Here is an 18,709-nt window from a genome sequence, read left to right on the forward strand (position 1 = left end):
CAGTGGACATGTGCTTCTTAGTATTTTGGAGAGAAAAAAAGGACTCAGGTGGAAAGCAAACATGATTCTGTAGTTTGTCAATAAATTTCCCTGATGTTCTACAACTGTCCTAGGATTTCTGAAAAACTCTTAGGTGTTAATTCTTTCTTTGGCAGACTTTGAGAGTATTTACTTCATAGTTCATATACATTTTGGTGGCTATATTTTTCTACAAGACAACATGATTTACATACCATCAAGCCATTCTCTTTATGTCTGTGTTTATTTAGAAAACATTTAGTGGGAACCTCATTTGTTCTGAATATTGGCTTAGTAACTGTAATACAAATATGAATAAGGTTGCTTGAATTTAAGGATTTTGTAGCAGAGAGAGAGGAAATGAGAAAAAAATCCTACAAAAATTCCAAACATAATATAACTGTAAGCATAGGGTGTTTTGGAGAAAAGAGCTGGGTCACCTGGACAAATGAGAGGTGCAAGGAAGTTTCCCGGATTGTTATTTGAATTTACCTGTGATAGGATACAAAGGCATAGATTCTGGTGTTGAGACTGTCAATTGAATATTTACAAGAATTGTTTTGTTGGGTTTGAAAAGTAGGGGTGGTAAGAGATCGAGCATGAAAACACAGATGAGGAAGGATTTTGTAGGCTACATTAAGGATTTTGAGCCTACGTGTTATAAGGAACCCCAAATGGTTTAAGAAGACTGTCTGTATCTTAAGTATGATTTTATCTAACACAGTTTGGTGCTTTAAATTCATTCAGATTTATTTTTAAGTAGCTTTTTTGCTGAGTCACGGTACAACAAGGTATTCTCCATGGCACAAGGCTGCAGCCCAGCTGTGATCTTGCACTGTAGCCTCACATGGTACATGGCTGCTGTGACGTAACTTGTCTTCTCTGTCTGAGCAGATGTTTGCCCAGGATTGAGGTTGATGTGAAGATAAGAGTATCATTTATTTTCTTCTTGAGCTCTTAATACTTTGAAATATACAGAAATGAGCAGTTAGGAATGGAGAATGAGTTCCTAAAATATAAAAAAAACAGAAATAATTTTGCTATAAAGTTATTGTCACTTTCTGTAAAATATGACACCTGAGCCATTAGTTATCCCTTAATTATAGATCTTGAGCACTGCATGAAAATGCACTCAAAGGTATATTTTCAGTTAATAATACAGTCTCTCTTTAATTGATTTCCTTTTGTGTACTATATACTGTCTTAGCAGTCTAGAAAAATCATAGGTTTTTAATTGCTAATGTTGGAAATGGAACCATCTTTTTCCTAAAATAAAACTATCCATACAGAATATATTTTTCCCTATTTGAATGGATTTTTTTTTTGAGGTCTACTTTTTCGGACAGTGAACTCTGAAAATTTGATGATTGACCAAGATTTTGATTCTTTATTGACTACCATTCTTTTCTGACTCAGCTTCTACCTCCTACCTCAATCTGGGCAACTCACCAAAAGGAGCCCTGTTTGGAGCTGCTGCACTATGAATTTTTTACAGTTCTGTAAATAACATTGTATCACCCTGGAAGTCTATAATATGTATGTGACACATTAGTTTTGAGGATATTTTACTTGTGCTGATGTGGCTTTTAGTGTTATGAGGACTTTAACCATGCTCTTTGTGGTATAATACATCAGGGTCATGACTTGATATTGCTGAACAAAATCAGACCTCTGGATGCTTGAGTTGAGAAAAGAATGCTCTCAGCCCTTCGTGGAGTGTGACATGATTACAAATGACTTTCTACAAAGTCGTGAAAGTATAAGCATGCTTTCATTCTTCCTTTCCACAGACATATTTGGTAGCATTTACTTAGACTATTCAAGTCTAAAATATTGTTCTCTTAAGACCTGGTAATCTTCTGGTGACAGTGATTATATGAGGGAGCTGTTTTCTTCAATGGCTATTGTGACATGTGGACAGAATTTAAAGTAATTCTAACAGATACAATTGATACAGATATCTTTTGGATAATTATCAGACTAAAAAATTATTCAGTGAAGGCTGAGTAAAACTGCATGTTGAGAAGAGTAAACAAATATATTTACTCAACAGTTGATTTCAGAAAACTGTTATTTCCACATTCCAAATGTATATAAGAAGCACTCTACAGTCCTAATTTATAACTAAATTATCTTAAACTCATCTGTTAGGTAGTAGAATTATTTTATAGCTATGTACAGTGATTTGTGTTCAAGTAGCTCAGCAACAGTTATTTTTCTAAAAAACCTTTCATTTTAAGTGTAGATTTAAAATATAACTGCCTAGTTAATATTTTTCTTAAAAGAAAAAAAACCCATATGACAACATACTATACAACTAACTTATTTCAACCTTTCCAGATGCACAACATTTGCAGAGAAATTTAAAAAGTTTTATTACAGAAATGTTGATTGTAACTGAAAAGTATCACTGTCATTGGAAAGGGGGAGTGAAAGGGCGAGTGGGGAGGGGGGAATGAGGGAGGAGGTAATAAATAGTACAAGAAATGTGTCCATCGCCTAACGTATGAAACTGTAAAAAAAATTAAAAAAAAGACAAGCCATTGCAATAACGATACTTACAAAACCAACTGTTGTAAACCAACTGAAGTGGGGATTGGGGAGACTGGGGAAAAATGAGGGAGGAAGTAACAAGTTGGATAAGAAATGTATTTGCCTTACATATGAAACTGTAATCCCTCTGCACTTCAGTTTGACAATAAAGAAGAAAAAACAGAAAAAACCCCTCAAAAAATCCAAAATAAAATAAAATAAAATAAACTGTGATAGTGTTACAAATGATCGCCTTTTATCATGAAATAAAAGTCAATGGTTTTCTAAGGGAGGGCCACTTTAATAGCAGGGTATTATTTCTTAAGTTTTCCATAGGTGGGATTTGGTTTTGTGTGTGTGTGTGTGTGTGTGTGTGTGTGTGTGTGTGTGTGTGTGTGTAATTGTTATTTTAAAGAGGGGTTACAGTTACATAAGTTAAATAATGAGTATATTTCTTTTTGAACAGTGTCACCCCTTCCTCCCTCTCTCCCAGGTTTTCCCTTCTGTCCTCACCTACAAGTTGTATAGTTCATTTTCAACATAGTGTCTAGTGAGTATCACTGCTGCATTTGTTTATGCTCTCTTATTTTAAAATATTTTCCCAGTTTATTTTAAGCAACTACTAGTTGTTTTAGGTAATCTGTGTCGCTCTGGCATATTATGTGACAAAATTAAAATGATAGAATATTGAAAAGACAGTAAATTTGGTTTGACAACAAAATAGGCAAATATATCTAAAATATACTCCAGACTATTTGAAAATGCTTTTTATTAGGTACTATTTATAATTATGTTCTTTATGCCTCCATATTTTGCTTAGAAATTCCTATAAATAATTTTTTCTTTAATTTTGGTAGAGACATTTGTCTCTGAAAGTGGACATTGAAGACCATACTAATTGTTCTCATGCTTGATTCTGTTATCTTGCACTAGGAGAGCTTTCTAACCAATTTTGTTTTCCTTGTCTTATCCCTCTAATCAGTCTTTCATTTCTTAAGATGTGATCTAAAAGTGCTACTGTATGACATATCATTTAGCCAATTATAGGAGCAATTCAGAATCACATATTGTATACCTGTAGAACATTTTCTCAGCTAATTAATTGGTTATTTGCATTCATATAAAAACCAACTATTTTTAGATGATATATCTTGATTTTCTAGATAATTAGAATCTGAAATATTGAATATCCTGAATTATAGGCATGTGGATTTTAAATGCAGAAAATAAATTCATAGGATAATTATAGGAATACATTAAATTGAAGTAGAGCCACTAGTACTGTTAGATACAGAATTAATAATATGATGTAAATACAATTCTAATAGATACTACAATTTTGGTGACATTGGTGAATGTAACTAGTTCATAATATCAATTTTTTGTAACAGATACTAATATTACTGTAATTTGTTGCCTACATTCTTTTTTTCTATATTGTTTAAGTGAAGTACAGAGGGGTTACAGTTTCATAAGTAAGGAAAGTACATTTCTTATCCAACTTGTTACCTCCTCCCTCATTTTCCTCTGCCTCCTCCCCCCCCCCCCCCCCATTTCCCTCTCTGTCTTTTGAGTTGTACAGCTGGTTTACACCAAATGGTTTTGGAAGTATTGCTATTGCAATGGTTCGTCTTTTTATCCTTTGTCTCTTGATTTTGCTATTCCCTTTCTCTTCCCTAGTTCCCATAGACTATATATACAATATCCAGGGTACTAAGATCAGTTACAGTGATAGGAGGGGTAAAACATGGGAAGGGAATATGAGAGGAAAAAAAAGGGTATGGTTTCACAAAGCATGTTGGAAATAACTACAATAATGATAAAGCACTTGTTTCCATAACTTGGAGTTCATTTCGCCTAGCATCATCTTATGTGTTCATACGGGCATAATTACTGAGCTATTGTGATCTGCTATGATTATCCTAGACATGTACTAATTATTCCCTATGAGGGAAACCATAGTCCATGTTTCTTTGTGTCTGGCTCACTTCACTTAGTATAATTTTTTTCCAAGTCCTTCCATTTCCTTAGGAATGGGGCAGCATTGTTCTTTCTGATAGAGACATAGAATTCCATTGTGTGTACCACATTTTCTTGATCCACTCATCTACTGAAGGGCATCTGGGTTGGTTCCATATTTTATCAATGACAAATTGTATTGCGATGAACATAGTTGTCCTGCTGATGGCTTTAGTGTGGTCTTGGTTGTAATCTTCTGGGTAGATGCCCACAAGTGGGGCTATTGGGCCATAGGGGAGCTCTATGTTTAGCCTTCTGAGGAAACTCCATACTGCTTTCCAGAATGGTTGAACAAGTTTACACTCCCATTCAACAGTGTAGTAGGGTTCCCTTTTGGCCACATCCCCTCCAACATCTGTTATTATTAGTTTTCTTGATAATGGACAGTCTCACTGGGCAAGGTGTAATCTCAGTGTTGTTTTTATTTGCATTTATTTTATGGCTAGTGATGTTGAACACTTCTTCATGTGTCTCTTGTCCATTCTCATTTCCTCTTCAGAGAACTCTCTTTTTAGGTCTTTAGCACATTTGTTGAGGGGGCCATTGGTTCTGTTTTTTTTTTATTACCTATTTTACTTTTTTTTTAAAGTTTTTATTATAAAACTGATGTACAGAGAGGTTACAGTTTCACACGTTAGGCATTGGATACATTTCTTGTACTGTTTGTTACCTTGTCCCTCATACCCCCCTCCCTCCCCTCTTCCCCCCCCCCAGGTGTTCAGTTCACTTACAACAAACAGTTTTGCAAGTATTGCTTTTGTAGTTGTTTCTCTTTTTTTACCCTGTGTCTCTCAAATTTGGTATTCCCTTTGAATTTCCTACTTCCAATACCCATAAACACTGTTTCCAATATACTCAGATAAGATTACAGCGATAGTGTAGGTACAACCACAGGAAGGTGATACAAGAACATCATCAATAATAGAAGCTACAGATAAACATAGGACATTGAAAGTAGTTACAACTGTGATATAACAATTGTTTCCACAACATGGAGTTCATTTCTCTTAGCATCATCTTATGTGTTCATAAGGGTATAGCTATTGGGCCTTGTGACGCTCTGTTATGAATTGCCTAAACCTGTACTAATTATTTCCAATTTTTTTTTTTTTTTTTGGCCAGTCCTGGGGCTTGTCCCTGTCTTCTTTTTGCACTGTCCCTGGCTTCTTTTTGCTCAAGGCTAGCACTCTGCCACTTGAGCCACAGCGCCACTTCTGGCCATTTTCTGTATATGTGGTGCTGGGGAATCGAACCCAGGGCCTCATGTATATGAAGCAGGCACTCTTGCCACTAGGCCATATCCCAAGCCCCCCAATTGGTTCTTTGAGATTTTTGTTTTGGAGAAATTTAATTTTTTGAGGTTGCCTACATTCATAATGGAAATAAATTAAAATTAACAAAAAAAGTAAAATTAAAGGTTAAAGGCCCATGTCTTAAACTCTATCTAATGAACTTCCAGCTTGGGGGAAGGGTTCATGAACTCTACTTACAGAATATTTGCTATAAATAAATTTATGTAGCATAATGATTTTAAAAGCATGCATTTATTTTCTTAACTATATGTTTTACCCAAATTTTTAATTTATTTTATGAAAAAATAAAAATCTCTCACATAATGGAAAGTAGTGACTGACCCAAGTAGCATTGATTCTTTGATCAGTCAGATACCACATCCACATGGTAAATTAACTTCTAATGTGCTCAGTGGTACTCAGTGGATCGTTAAGAACAAAATTATTTTGAGCATAGACTTACCTTCTATGTTATCAACTTGCTCAAGTTCATTTACTTGTAATGCTCAACTAGACAGGCCATATAATATTTACTTTTCTTTATTCCCCAAAGATTGACTTTTGCCATAAACTTCAATGATTTTTGGGTGTAAAACTCTTGCTAGGGTATTTACAAATGTGTTATTTGTTGTACATTTGTCAATTCACTCAAAAAATCACAAATAATGAAAACAATTTTGACTTTTGATTGGTATAGAGATTGAATTATTTCTGCAGTTTTTCCCTCTTTCTTGAAAATCCCAACCCTAAATTATGACAATTTCACAAGCATTTCAAGAATTAGTTTGTTTATTAAATTTATTTTCAGGTGGGGCCCTGTGCTTTAATCTCCAAATCAGTTGTTAATTTAATGATGCCCTAGTTTATATTTAGCAGAGTGAAACATAACAAGCTCAGCTGAAAGATGATTCTCGTTTTAACCAGTTTCTTCACACAGCTGCTTAAATACCATATTGTACTTGTTTTTTCCATTTCCTTATTTAGGATGGCACATGGTACTTGTGTAATCTTTGCTTATTTTAAGCTGGCATGAAAGAATGGCTCTTAGCAAATGGGAAGCAATTTGCAAAAGCGCAGGATATTCTTATGAATCTAGGACAAGACAAATTATTGAAGAATATATCTTTTCTCTCTAATTTTCTCCCGGGAATTTTTTTTTTCATTATAGTGTTATGTTTCAAAATTTGTGACAGAAGTATTTTTTTTTTTATCATTGACCTCATGTAATTTTCTTCCTCTTATATGATGGTACCATTAAAATAAGATTGTTCAGGAAAAGTCAGATGTTTTAAAGTTGTGGTACTCTACTTTGCATTATCAGGCTTACCATTTTGTTTCTGTGTAGAGACTGTTTTAATTCTCCTTGCCCAGATATTGAGGATGCTTCAATAAAAGCTAAGTGGTTTTTGTTGTACTCCTTTCCATCTCCAATGTCTCCCTGCTCATCTTTCAGACTCTTACATCATCTGGAAGACTGTTATCTGTTATTTTGTCTTTGTATCAAACTTTATACTTTAAATGTATATCCCATTATACATTTATTTAACTTTCATGTTTATGAATAATATTTTCAGATATTTTTAAACAAACCTCAAGTTCTTCATTTTTGCTGGATAGTGGAAACAAGAGTCTCATCTTTGCCTAGGATGGCTTCTAACTGTGATCCTCAGATATCAGCCTACTGACTAGCTAAGATTATAGAGGTGAGCTACCGGCACCTAGCTTCTATGCCAGAGATTTGTCAGTTATTTTACTTGCTATAACAACTTCATGTTCACAGCAAAATTTGGCCCAACACACAGAGATCGGCCACATTCACCCTACCCCTACATCTAGACATGAACACTATTATGTCTAGATTTTACGTGTGCTTTTAGTTTGGGCTCTTTCTTTTCTCTGGCGAATGTAAGAGTCTTCTTGTGGGCAATGCATACAGTTCAGACTGGAAAGATAAAATACAGAGACACAGGAATGCAGTGTGGACTTTAGACACCCAGGCAGCATCTCTAGTTCCTCAAATGAGCAGTGTTGCTTTACATGTTCCATCATGTTTATGCATTTGTTCAGATTCTCTGAAAGTCAAGCCTGGCATGACTATTTCCAAATTTAGGTACAAGTGTAATGGCAACAAACAAGAAACATTTTCCCATAGGAAAACAATCTTTTCAAAGAATAAAGACAACGTGAATTACGAATATGGTAAAAAAAAATGCAGGAAATTTCTTGGCTGAAGTTATTTCTTTTTTTTTTTTTTTGGCCAGTCCTGGGCCTTGGACTCAGGGCCTGAGCACTGTCCTTGGCTTCTTCCCGCTCAAGGCTAGCACTCTGCCACTTGAGCCACAGCGCCACTTCTGGCCGTTTTCTGTATATGTGGTACTGGGGAATCGAACCTAGGGCCTCGTGTATCCGAGGCAGTCACTCTTGCCACTAGGCTATATTCCCCAGCCCTGAAGTTATTTCTTAAATTAACTATTGTTTGTGCAATTACATTTCTTGCAGGTATATAAGTTTTCATACAAAGTTAAGGTTTACATATTACATATATCATGTATAGGTTCAGGAGGTATCTGTAGAATCTCTTTTGCCCTTTGGGGTGAAGGTAATCATAGATTTTGCCTAGTTGTATTTTATAATATGCCACATGCACGTTTACTATAAAAGTAAGCAGTGACATTCCAAGGAATGGTACTAAAAAATCTAGACTCAGTGACTTGGTAATAATGATAAATACTACTGAAATAAGAACAAAATAAACAGCAACATTTTAAGTAATATTAGTAATATTAAATACTAATTCGTTTTTAGCTTCTTATTTTAAAATAAATGTTTTTAAGTTTAAAATTTTATCCAAGTATAATGCTACATACCTTTAACTCTAGCACTTAGGAGGTGGCAGTTGAGTCCAATTTGTTACGAGTCTTATTGAGACCTTATTTCCGCAGAGGAGTGGGCTGAGGCCATTCATTGCTGTAACCTCGGTTATACAGGATGCTATATACCTAGAAATTGCTGCCTCAAAAACTGGCTCATTCAAAACTGTGATATCTTATCTGAAAAATGACTAAAGCAAAAGAAAGCTGGGCTCTTGCCTCAAGTGTCAGAACACCTGCCTAGGAAGCATGAAGCTCTAAATTCAAAACCCAAACCCAAATACTGTCAAAAATATATCATGAAATACATGTATTTCTTGTGACATAATTTAAATATGATGGGTATGTGGCTTATTTCTTCCCCCATTTTGTTCCAATATTTATGTGGGAAATGTGGAATGAAATGGTAACTAAGAGCTTAAAAACATATTTAACAGGGGCTGGGGATATGGCCTAGTGGCAAGAGTGCTTGCCTCGTATACATGAGGCCCTGGGTTCAATTCCCCAGCACCACGTATACAGAAAATGGCCAGAAGTGGCGCTGTGGCTCAAGTGGCAGAGTGCTAGCCTTGAGCAAAAATGAAGCCAGGGACAGGGCTCAGGCCCTGAGTCCAAGGCCCAGGACTGGCAAAAAAAACAAACAAACAAACAAAAAACATATTTAACAGAGATATTTCTTTTCTTTTGAGAATATTTCTTACAGTTAACACATTCTTTACCCATCTTAGAAACTCTAACAGCATTCTTCTCTGGATTAACTTGCATCCCACCCCCACCTCCATCATAATGTGATCTCATATAGAAAATGAAGGGTGTTTAAATATTTCTTTATGACAATATAATTTGTTTTCATAGATAACTATGTAAGTACTAGCAAATTTGCACTACATATTTTCTCTTTTTCCTGCAAGTACTGAGATTTGGACTCAATAGTTGGTCTTGGCCGTTTTGCTTAAGGCTGGACCTCTACCACTTGAGCCAAACCATCAGTTGTGGCTTTTTCTTGGTTAATTGAAATAAGAGTCTCAGATTTGTTTGCCTGGGCTGTGATCCTCAGATATCAGCCTGATTAGCTAGTGAGCCAGTGGCTCACATCTAGCTTCTATGCTAGATTTTTTCCAATTATTTAATTTTTTACAACGGTTTTATGTTCACAGCAAAATTTAGCCTGATACACCAGATTTACTCCCTGTTCACCCTGCTCCTACACATGCACAACCTTTCTGCCTTAGTACCCCTCCCAGCATCATGCATTTGTTACCATGAGTCATCAACACTAGGTCATCACTTACCCAAGGCCATGGTTTGTATGAGGCTCCTGCTTGGTGATGTGCAGTTTGCGATGCAGAGAGGTTTATAATGACCTGCAGACACAGCACCATCCTGTCATGGAGAGAACTTTCTGTGCTTCAGAACTCTAATTATTAAAATTATAAATACTGTAGAAAATTTAGAGTACAAAATGGACTTAAATATATAGTTCAAAGATAGTCATTACAAATACGTTGATCCTAAGTTTTATTTAAATAGTGCTATCCCATTATCCTTGTGAAATTGGGTCATCTTACTTTGCATTCATGATAAAGATTTATTGCATATTTGAAGTTTCTGATAATTTTTACCAATTTCTTTTCTACCCTACAATTTTCCTCAGAAACTGCTTCACCTCATTCTTAAGTCAGTTTTGTGTAAAACATTGCAGATATAGGGGCTGGGAATATGGCCTAGTGGCAAGATGCTTGCCTTGTATACATGAAACCCTGGGTTCAATTCCCCAGCACCACATATATAGAAAACGGCCAGAAGTGGCGCTGTGGCTCAAGTGGTAGACTGCTAGCATTGAGCAAAAGGAAGCCAGAGACAGTGCTTCAGGCCCTAAGTCCAAGGCCCAGGACTGACAAAAACAAACAAAAAGCATTGCAGATATAAAAAACAGCATGGTAGTAGTGTCTTGGACAACAGTGATAATCTTATATGGGAGCTGTTTGTTTGAGGCCCAAGGTCTGGAACCTGGTTCAATGTCACAGGTTTTGAAAGTAAATTCTTTTATATCTTCAAGTCTATCTATTGTGTCTATATCTATCATCTGTTTTTCTTATCTATGTATCTATTAATGGCTTATGTACTTATTTATCATCTTTCTTCTCTGTAACTATCTACCTTTCAATTTGAATATGTACATATTCTTATAATTATTAAAGAGTTCTCTTATTTGTTATTAACTAGAATGTGACCTCAGAAGCTGCCTTCCTACTGGAAAAGGCTCTTTTTAGTAGTCATATTTTCAGATTCCTTTTTCTTTCTTTCTTTTTTTTTTTTGGCCAGTCCTGGGGCTTGGACTCTGGGCCTGAGCACTGTCCCTGGCTTCTTTTTGCTCAAGGCTAGCACTCTGCCACTTGAGCCACAGCGCCACTTCTGGCCATTTTCTGTATATGTGGTGCTGGGGAATCGAACCCAGGGCCTCATGTATATGAGGCAGGCACACTTGCCACTAGGCCATATCCCCAGCCCCTCCTTTTTCTTTTGCTTTAAAATGTTTTGGTAGATAACTTGTAGGTGGTTTTTCAAGTGCATTGTTTTCTTTTTAAAGAAAAATAGAAAAAATATTTACACTGTATCACTCACATTTCTAACTGTAGTTTCAAAATATGTCCAGCTAGATTATTTTTCCGTACTGTATACGTGTGTACCTATGTGTATAATATTTTTTTTGCCAGTCCTGGGGCTTGGGCTCAGGGTCTGAGCATTGTCCCTGGCTTCTTTTTGCTCAAGGCAAGCACTCTTTCACTTGAGCCACAGCATCACTTATGCCTTTTTCTACTTATATGGTGCTGAGGAATCAAACTCAGGATTTCATACATGCTTGGCAAGCACTCTACTCCTAAGCCATATTCCAAGGCCTGTATAATATTTTTATATAAATTTATATAGTGAAGTTGTTTCCATCTGCTCCTAATATTCTAAAAAGACTGGATGTTATATTTTATCATTCCCAATTATTAGCAGAGCATTACTTTAATTTCCACTTGGAGTACAATATTTACTATTGATCTCATTCTCTACTTTACCACAATTAGTATATTTTTGCTTTGGAAAAACTAGCTCCATAAATACTGTGACATTTATTTTCTATAAAAGTCTTAGCTGCACAAGTTATTTGGACATTGATTTTTCATCCTGTGACAGAAATGGCAAGGCTACCATTTCAGGGAGCCTTTCTTTGGTTAGCAATGTCTTCATCATCTCATTAGTTTAATTCATGATAATAATTTAAACAAGCGTTGACCAGTATATCCCTTTAGGCAGCAGCATTTCCCAAAGGCAATTCTTCGTTTTTGAGTAATTAGTTTCTCGAATTCATTTTGGAGTATGAAGTTAGTAATATATGGGAATTCATTTTCTTTTTGATGCAGTAATCTCTCAATTACTGTATGAGATAAACTTTTTCCCCCATTTTCTTGTAGAACTCACTGTTAGATGTTTAGTAGACTATTTTACTCTGTTCTTGCCAATGCTATTTTGGGATTATGGAATTAAAGACTGATTCTATCCTATTTTTTTCTTCTATTCTATTCTTTATACTGCACAGGATGTGGTGACCTGTCTCTATTATGAAATCTTTGATGAACTCCAGTAGAGTTGCTGAAATTTTTTTTTGTGTGTTTCATTTTTAAAATATGCACAATTTTTGAAGCCTATATTCTTTTGGCTTTGTTATTAGTCAAAATTGGTCTACTGAGTTTTGAACAGTTGTTCTTTGTGGCATTGTTATTCCTGGAAAGGATCTGGTGCACTTTCAAAGAACTAAAGAATCAACTTCATGCTGATTCCTCACAAATAGAAAGGGTGTCTCTTAGAATACTTAAAGAATGTTTATTAATCTGACTATTATGTGATTTCCTCTTAAGGGAATGGCAAAGAGTACTTCATGCTTTACACATTCCTTATATTTACTAGTACTTATAATGATAAACTTAACTATAAATAATAAATACTGTTTTAATTTTTGAGACTTCTTAGTCAAACACACTTCAAAGAAACCTATAGCAGAGCAAGGCTATTGTGAGAAATGTATACTTAGACATTCATTGGGGATTTAAAACATTTGTGTGTTAGATACCTGTGCAATTTCAGAATTATACTTGATAATTGAATAAGGCCATGATTTACTTTCTAGAGTTTTAAGGGCAGGGGCATAGTAGACAGTGCAGTGAAATATCTTTGGGTTAGTAGAATAATATGTTTGAAAAATTTTTTAATGAATATTCTCCTGGGGATTCCCTATTGCAAAGCTAGGGATATTCTAGCTCTAGTTATTATGTCAGTAATCTGCCACATTGGGGAACTCTCTTTATGATGAGTTTTTCGTCATAATTTCCTGATGTGGCAGTATTTTTCTTTGGGAACAGAGTTTGTAATAACCAAATAAAAAGTGCTAGCTAATAAGGTAGCGGTTCCAACCAGAAGACAATGGAGCATTGGATGAAGAAATTCCCATGCAGTGTTCTTCTCTTTAATATTATGTAATATTGCAATACCACTATGTGCGAGAAATGGTTTAACCAACAGGCGTGGTTAAAGCCCTCTAGTCTGTCCCCAACCTCTGCTTTGTAAGTTCAAATTGGCTCAGTGTATCTTAAGATAGTTTGGGGAAAAGAAACAAAATGGCACATTCCAAGAGGTAGGTAATAAGAAACCAGGCAGTCCTGAGATAGACATATTCTAATAGTTTCAAGATGTCAGAAATCACTGAGACAAAGTAAATACAGCGACTCCTTCCATCTCTTGCAGTCTCTTGCTTGCAGAAGGCCAAACACACACACACACACACACACACACACACACACACACACACACACACACACACACACACGTTTTTCACTGGTATCATTAAAACCCCTGTCAAATCTCCTGCAGCCAGTCATGAATTAAACAGCTAACATGCACTAAGCAAATACTCCACAGGGCTCTAGGATCCCCACAATAATGATTTTGACAGTTGTCATAACCTTTATTGTAAAGTCAATGAGAAAAAAGAAACCAAGAATACACCCTTCATTTCAGTCTTTTTTTTCTTTCTTTAGTGTGATGAATATTGCAGATATATAACTTTGGCTAGGTTATTAGATGTCTTTGTGACTCAGTTTCCCCATATATAACATGTGTTTAGTAATAGCACCTTCTAGAGTTATTGTGAGCATTGAATAATCATGTATGTATATATGTATATGTAACTGGAGGGAGTGAAGAGACTGAAGATAGGAGGGTAGGGAAGTGAGGGAGAGAGAGAGGAGGAGATCTATTTGTTAGTGCAATAGTTGTAATTTATGCTGTATCTTGTAGTAGACTTATTTTTTTGAAAATATTAATATTAAGTAAGGAAAGCACTAACATGAATTAAGCAAATACTAATTAAGTTTCCACTCTGAGAAGACCTGCTCTGTGGGCTAGGCCTACAAAAATAAACAATACAATAATGAATAAGCAATAGACCCTGTTCATCTCAGACTGATACTTGTTTGTTCTGGAGGTCAGAGAGACAGCTCAACAACAAAAGAAGTAAGAAAATTTATAGAGGATTCAACTTGAATGATGGGGTAATGTGGGCAATCAAGGAAGTATTTTTAAAGGAGGTAACATATAAGCTAGAGTTGATGACAAGAAGCAAACTTGTGAAGAATTGGCTGAAGAGCATTCCATTGGCGTTTCTTAAGAAGTGATCAAAGAACAAACACAGAGGCTGGTCATGCTATTGAGTACTAACCCAGGGTCTAGTTTATCTTCCCAGTGTCCTGACAGGATTCTTTCACAGAACAAATTAGATCAAACTTGTCAGTCTTTTATTAATAAAACAAATTAAGTCAAATTTGTCAGTTTTTTTCCCTATGGATTATGTTTTTGGTTTCAAGTCTTATGAATTATTTGCTTTTCCCTAGATCCTGAAGATTTCATTATATTTAAAAATCCATAATATACAAATAATTCTGTGTTTAATTGCAGAAATCCAAACAATCTTTTTAAAACTAGGACAAAACCCCAAAAGGATCATTCCACATGAAAAGGATGTATAGATGGCAAAGATCAGCCCCTAGTGAAACAAACTAAAGCACAATGATTTATTACTACCCAAAGAGAGATGATGAAAATAAGAAAGTAACAATAGCAAGTGCTTTAAGAATGCAAAAACATCGGGTGGCTCATATATCACCAGGAGTATACAATGGTACAGCCTTCCTGGAAAACAGTGTGTCAGTTACTCATTCTAAGCATGGATTTGCCATATCACCCAATGCTTGCTCTCGAATGTTTATCCCAAAGATGTGAAAATTTGTGTTCACACAAAAACTCCTACATGAAAGTAAATCTCAGCTTTACTGGTAATAAGCCAGATGTTCTTCAGTGTGACTAGTTAAATAAACTATGACACATGTATACTATGGAAAGGAATGATACACAAAATGACTGATTCTCCAGGGAATTACCTTCAGTTAGGGAACCAATCTTTAAAGGTCACATACAGAATGATTCCATTTATATAACATAATTGCAATGACAAATTGATGTAATAAGATCATCTGTTATCATGAGACTTAGGACCAAGAGTTAGGGATGGAGAAAGAAGATGACTGTACTTATGAAAGGACAACAGGAGGAATTTACTTGGTGACAGAGAATTGCCAAAAATTGTAATTCAGTGTAGTTTAGTATTAAAGATTTATTTTTAAGATGTCACCACTGGGAGAATTTGGACAGACACTATGTCATATTATTTCTTAAAATTACATGTGATGGGAGGTAACACGTTGGATAAGAAATGTACTTGCCTTTCATATGAAACTGTAACCCCTTTGTACTTCACTTTGACAATAAAGAAGAAAAAAAGCAAAGCAAAAAAAAATTACATGTGATAACTGAAATCTCAAGAATTAAAAGTTTAAGGAAAAACCTTTCATTACTTCTGTGATCTGTTGAGAATGGTGGCTGCCAGCCGTAGTAATTCTGGTTTAAGTAGTAGGATTTGTCTTGTATTTTTCAGAAAAAAACTTTCAGGCGATTCTAACTGTGCAGACAGGAGTGAAGATCTCTGCAAAGCTGCAAACAAATCCCTCTGGGTATTCTGTGCAGGATGTTACTCATAAGTTTCTTAGGTTGTTTTACTTGTTACTAGCTTTCAATTCTGCACAGGTCTGTGACCTGATCCCAGAGGGCCAGTGTCTCTTCAACTAAGAACCATTCAAGTGAGAATGCTGGTGATGCCTATACGTCTATAGGCATCTCAATATTTTCTCTTTCAAAGTAAGTTTTGCTCTAATGTTTTCCCACTAAGAGCCATTCAGCTTTTACTTCAAAGACTTGTTGAAATCATTCATTTTCCTATTTATTTGCAGTAACTGATTTTGCCAGTAAGAATGTAGCTTATTTGAGCTCACAGAATTCTGTTAATATTTTGGTTCCCCTTTCTCTTTATTGTAGGCCCTATAAAACCTTGGGTGTAAACAGAAGAAATGCAAGTCTTTTTGCCTGGTAGCTGCAGGATTCTATTTTGAAAACTTATTTAACAGGAACTACCTTTTTTGTTTTAGTAGAAAAGCTCTCATTTCTTTTCATCCAGTTCTGAAGCTCTGAGGTTTTTTGTTTTGTTTTGTTTTGTACAAAAACCTAATAGGTTTGTATATATTCCACCAAATGACAAACTGCTCTTTGATATTATGATAATTATATTAATTTTATTTTGAATCTAAAAAATTATTTGTTCTGTTTTTAGATTACCAGACCACTTAAGACATAGCCAGGCATTCGGAATTAAGTAAGATGAATAGTAATTTAGTGGTTTCCACTATCAGTTGCAATCACTCTCAGTTGTGAATAGTTGTGAGTTCGTATATACCAGCTATTTGCTTGCTACCTCATCTAGTTTTATTTATTTATTTATGTTTGCCAATCCTGGGCCTTAGACTCAGGGCCTGAGCACTGTCCCTGGCTTCCTTTTGCTCAAGGCTAGCACTCTGCCACTTGAGCCACAGTGCCACTTCTGGCTGTTTTCTGTATATGTGGTGCTGAGGAATTGAACCCAGGGCCTCATGTATACGAGGCAAGCACTCTTGCCACTAGGCCATATCCCCAGCCCTAGTTTTAAATTTAATGATATGATATAATGACAACTGTTAAGGATTGATATTATAATAACTCATTTAAGAACATGATGGAGAGTATTTCTAAAACATATTTGGTATTCATGTGTATGTATGAATTTAATAATCCACTAGTATTTGCCTTTAATTGTATTTCTCATTGTATCTCTACTACTTCCAAAAGGAAAGAAAAAATAAAGGAAGGAATAAAAAAAGAACAAAGGGAAGGAAGGAGGAGAGGAGGAAGTAGGGAAAGAAAGCAAGAAGCAAGAAAGGGTGGGGAAAAGAGAAGGAAGGATGGAAGCCAGGCAAGAAATTTGTGGAGATGTAGAACAGATTAGTACTTGCTAAGGATTCACAAGAGAGTGGACAAGAGATAGGGGAGGAAGCAAAGAGACATGGATAAGACATTTAAAAAGCTAGGATGGAGAATCTTTGTGATTATGGGAGAATTCTCTATCTTGATTGCTGTAGTAGTTATGTAAGTCTACATGTGATAAATTGCACTGAACTACATACACATACACACTGAAACGGCCACTTCTAATTACATCTGTAAAAGTCAGATCAACAGACTAAAACAATGTTTATCATTTTGTTTATCAAAACCTTTAGTTTTGATATCACATAAATTAAATAAAATTGGGAAATTGGACAAAGCATTCAGAAAGTACCAAGCTTCTCTTTTGTTGTTTTCTTCCTGTCTCCCTTCCTTCTCCTTTTCTTTCCTTATTTTTTTTCTTTATCTCTCTCTCCCCTCTCTCCCTTCTTTCTTTCCCTCCATTTTTTTTCTTCTGTGTTTTCATACCTCACCTTTGGTGCTGGTGATTGAACCTAGAGCCTTGACCATGCAAAACACACATCTGACCTCGACATACTTTTGTCAAAGCCTGAGAAACATCAGTGGAATCAGACAGAATATAATCATTTGGAGTTGACTTTTTCACTCAGTGTAATGCTTAGGGTATCTAATGGTGGTATGCTCTGTGTATTTGTGATACTAGTTTTTTTCCCCTTTTATTGCTGAGTAGTGTGGCTATAGTACTATTATGTTTAAGCATTCACCCACTTGAAGACATTTTGTTTGTTTCTAACTTATTATTCAGAAAAAGCTATTATAAATATCTATGTGCATGCTTTTATATGAAAATGAGTTTCCATTTATTTTGGATAAATGATGGTGTAAGTGAGTGCTGGGTCATACATTAATTATATATTTATTTTTTGTTCATCTTTTTTCTTAAGAAATGCCAAACTGTTTTATAGTGGTTGTAAAATTTTATATTTCTTACTGGCAAATGTATAATTTATGTCATTTCTCCATTCTTAACATTTGATATTGTCATTAATTTGTATTTAGTCATTCTAGTAGTTGCTCAAAATGTCTAATTTTGTTTTTAAATGCCATTTCCTTAATGGCTAATGATGTTGAACATCCTTGCAAGGGCGTATTTGCTATTCACCTATAACCTTTTGGTAAATGCTTTTTTTGTGTGTCTATTGTCAGCAGTTTTCAATGTTAGCTCTAATAGTGGCATATATTGGCATCATACAGTTGTCTTATTTATTTTCAAGATGAATTAGGATGTGGAATATCTTCCCAAATACTTATTGATCTTCATATTGGTGAATTTTCCTGATTTTTTGATGCCCATAATTTAAGCTGGTAATGGATCTTCTTGCAGAGCTATATAAGGCTTCGCTACTGTGGAAATGTTCCTTTGTCAAATATGTATATTATGATAACCTTCTTATTACAGCTGACATTTTTATTTTTTTGATTGTCATTTAAAAAAATGTCAAGGTGAATTACCGAGGGGTTACAGTTACATAAGTTAGGTAGTGA

At 35.2% G+C, this 18,709-nt stretch overlaps 1 protein-coding gene across 2 annotated transcripts in view; it reads left to right on the forward strand.

Moving 5' to 3' along the window:
- The window catches only part of Immp2l (inner mitochondrial membrane peptidase subunit 2), an 859,776-nt gene that overhangs the window by 203,182 nt on the left and 637,885 nt on the right, over nucleotides 1-18,709 (forward strand). The gene's annotated exons all lie outside the window — the stretch shown is intronic.

The sequence above is a fragment of the Perognathus longimembris genome, chromosome 2 (genome assembly GCF_023159225.1).
Source record: "Perognathus longimembris pacificus isolate PPM17 chromosome 2, ASM2315922v1, whole genome shotgun sequence".
In the NCBI taxonomy this organism is placed as follows: Eukaryota; Metazoa; Chordata; class Mammalia; order Rodentia; family Heteromyidae; genus Perognathus; species Perognathus longimembris.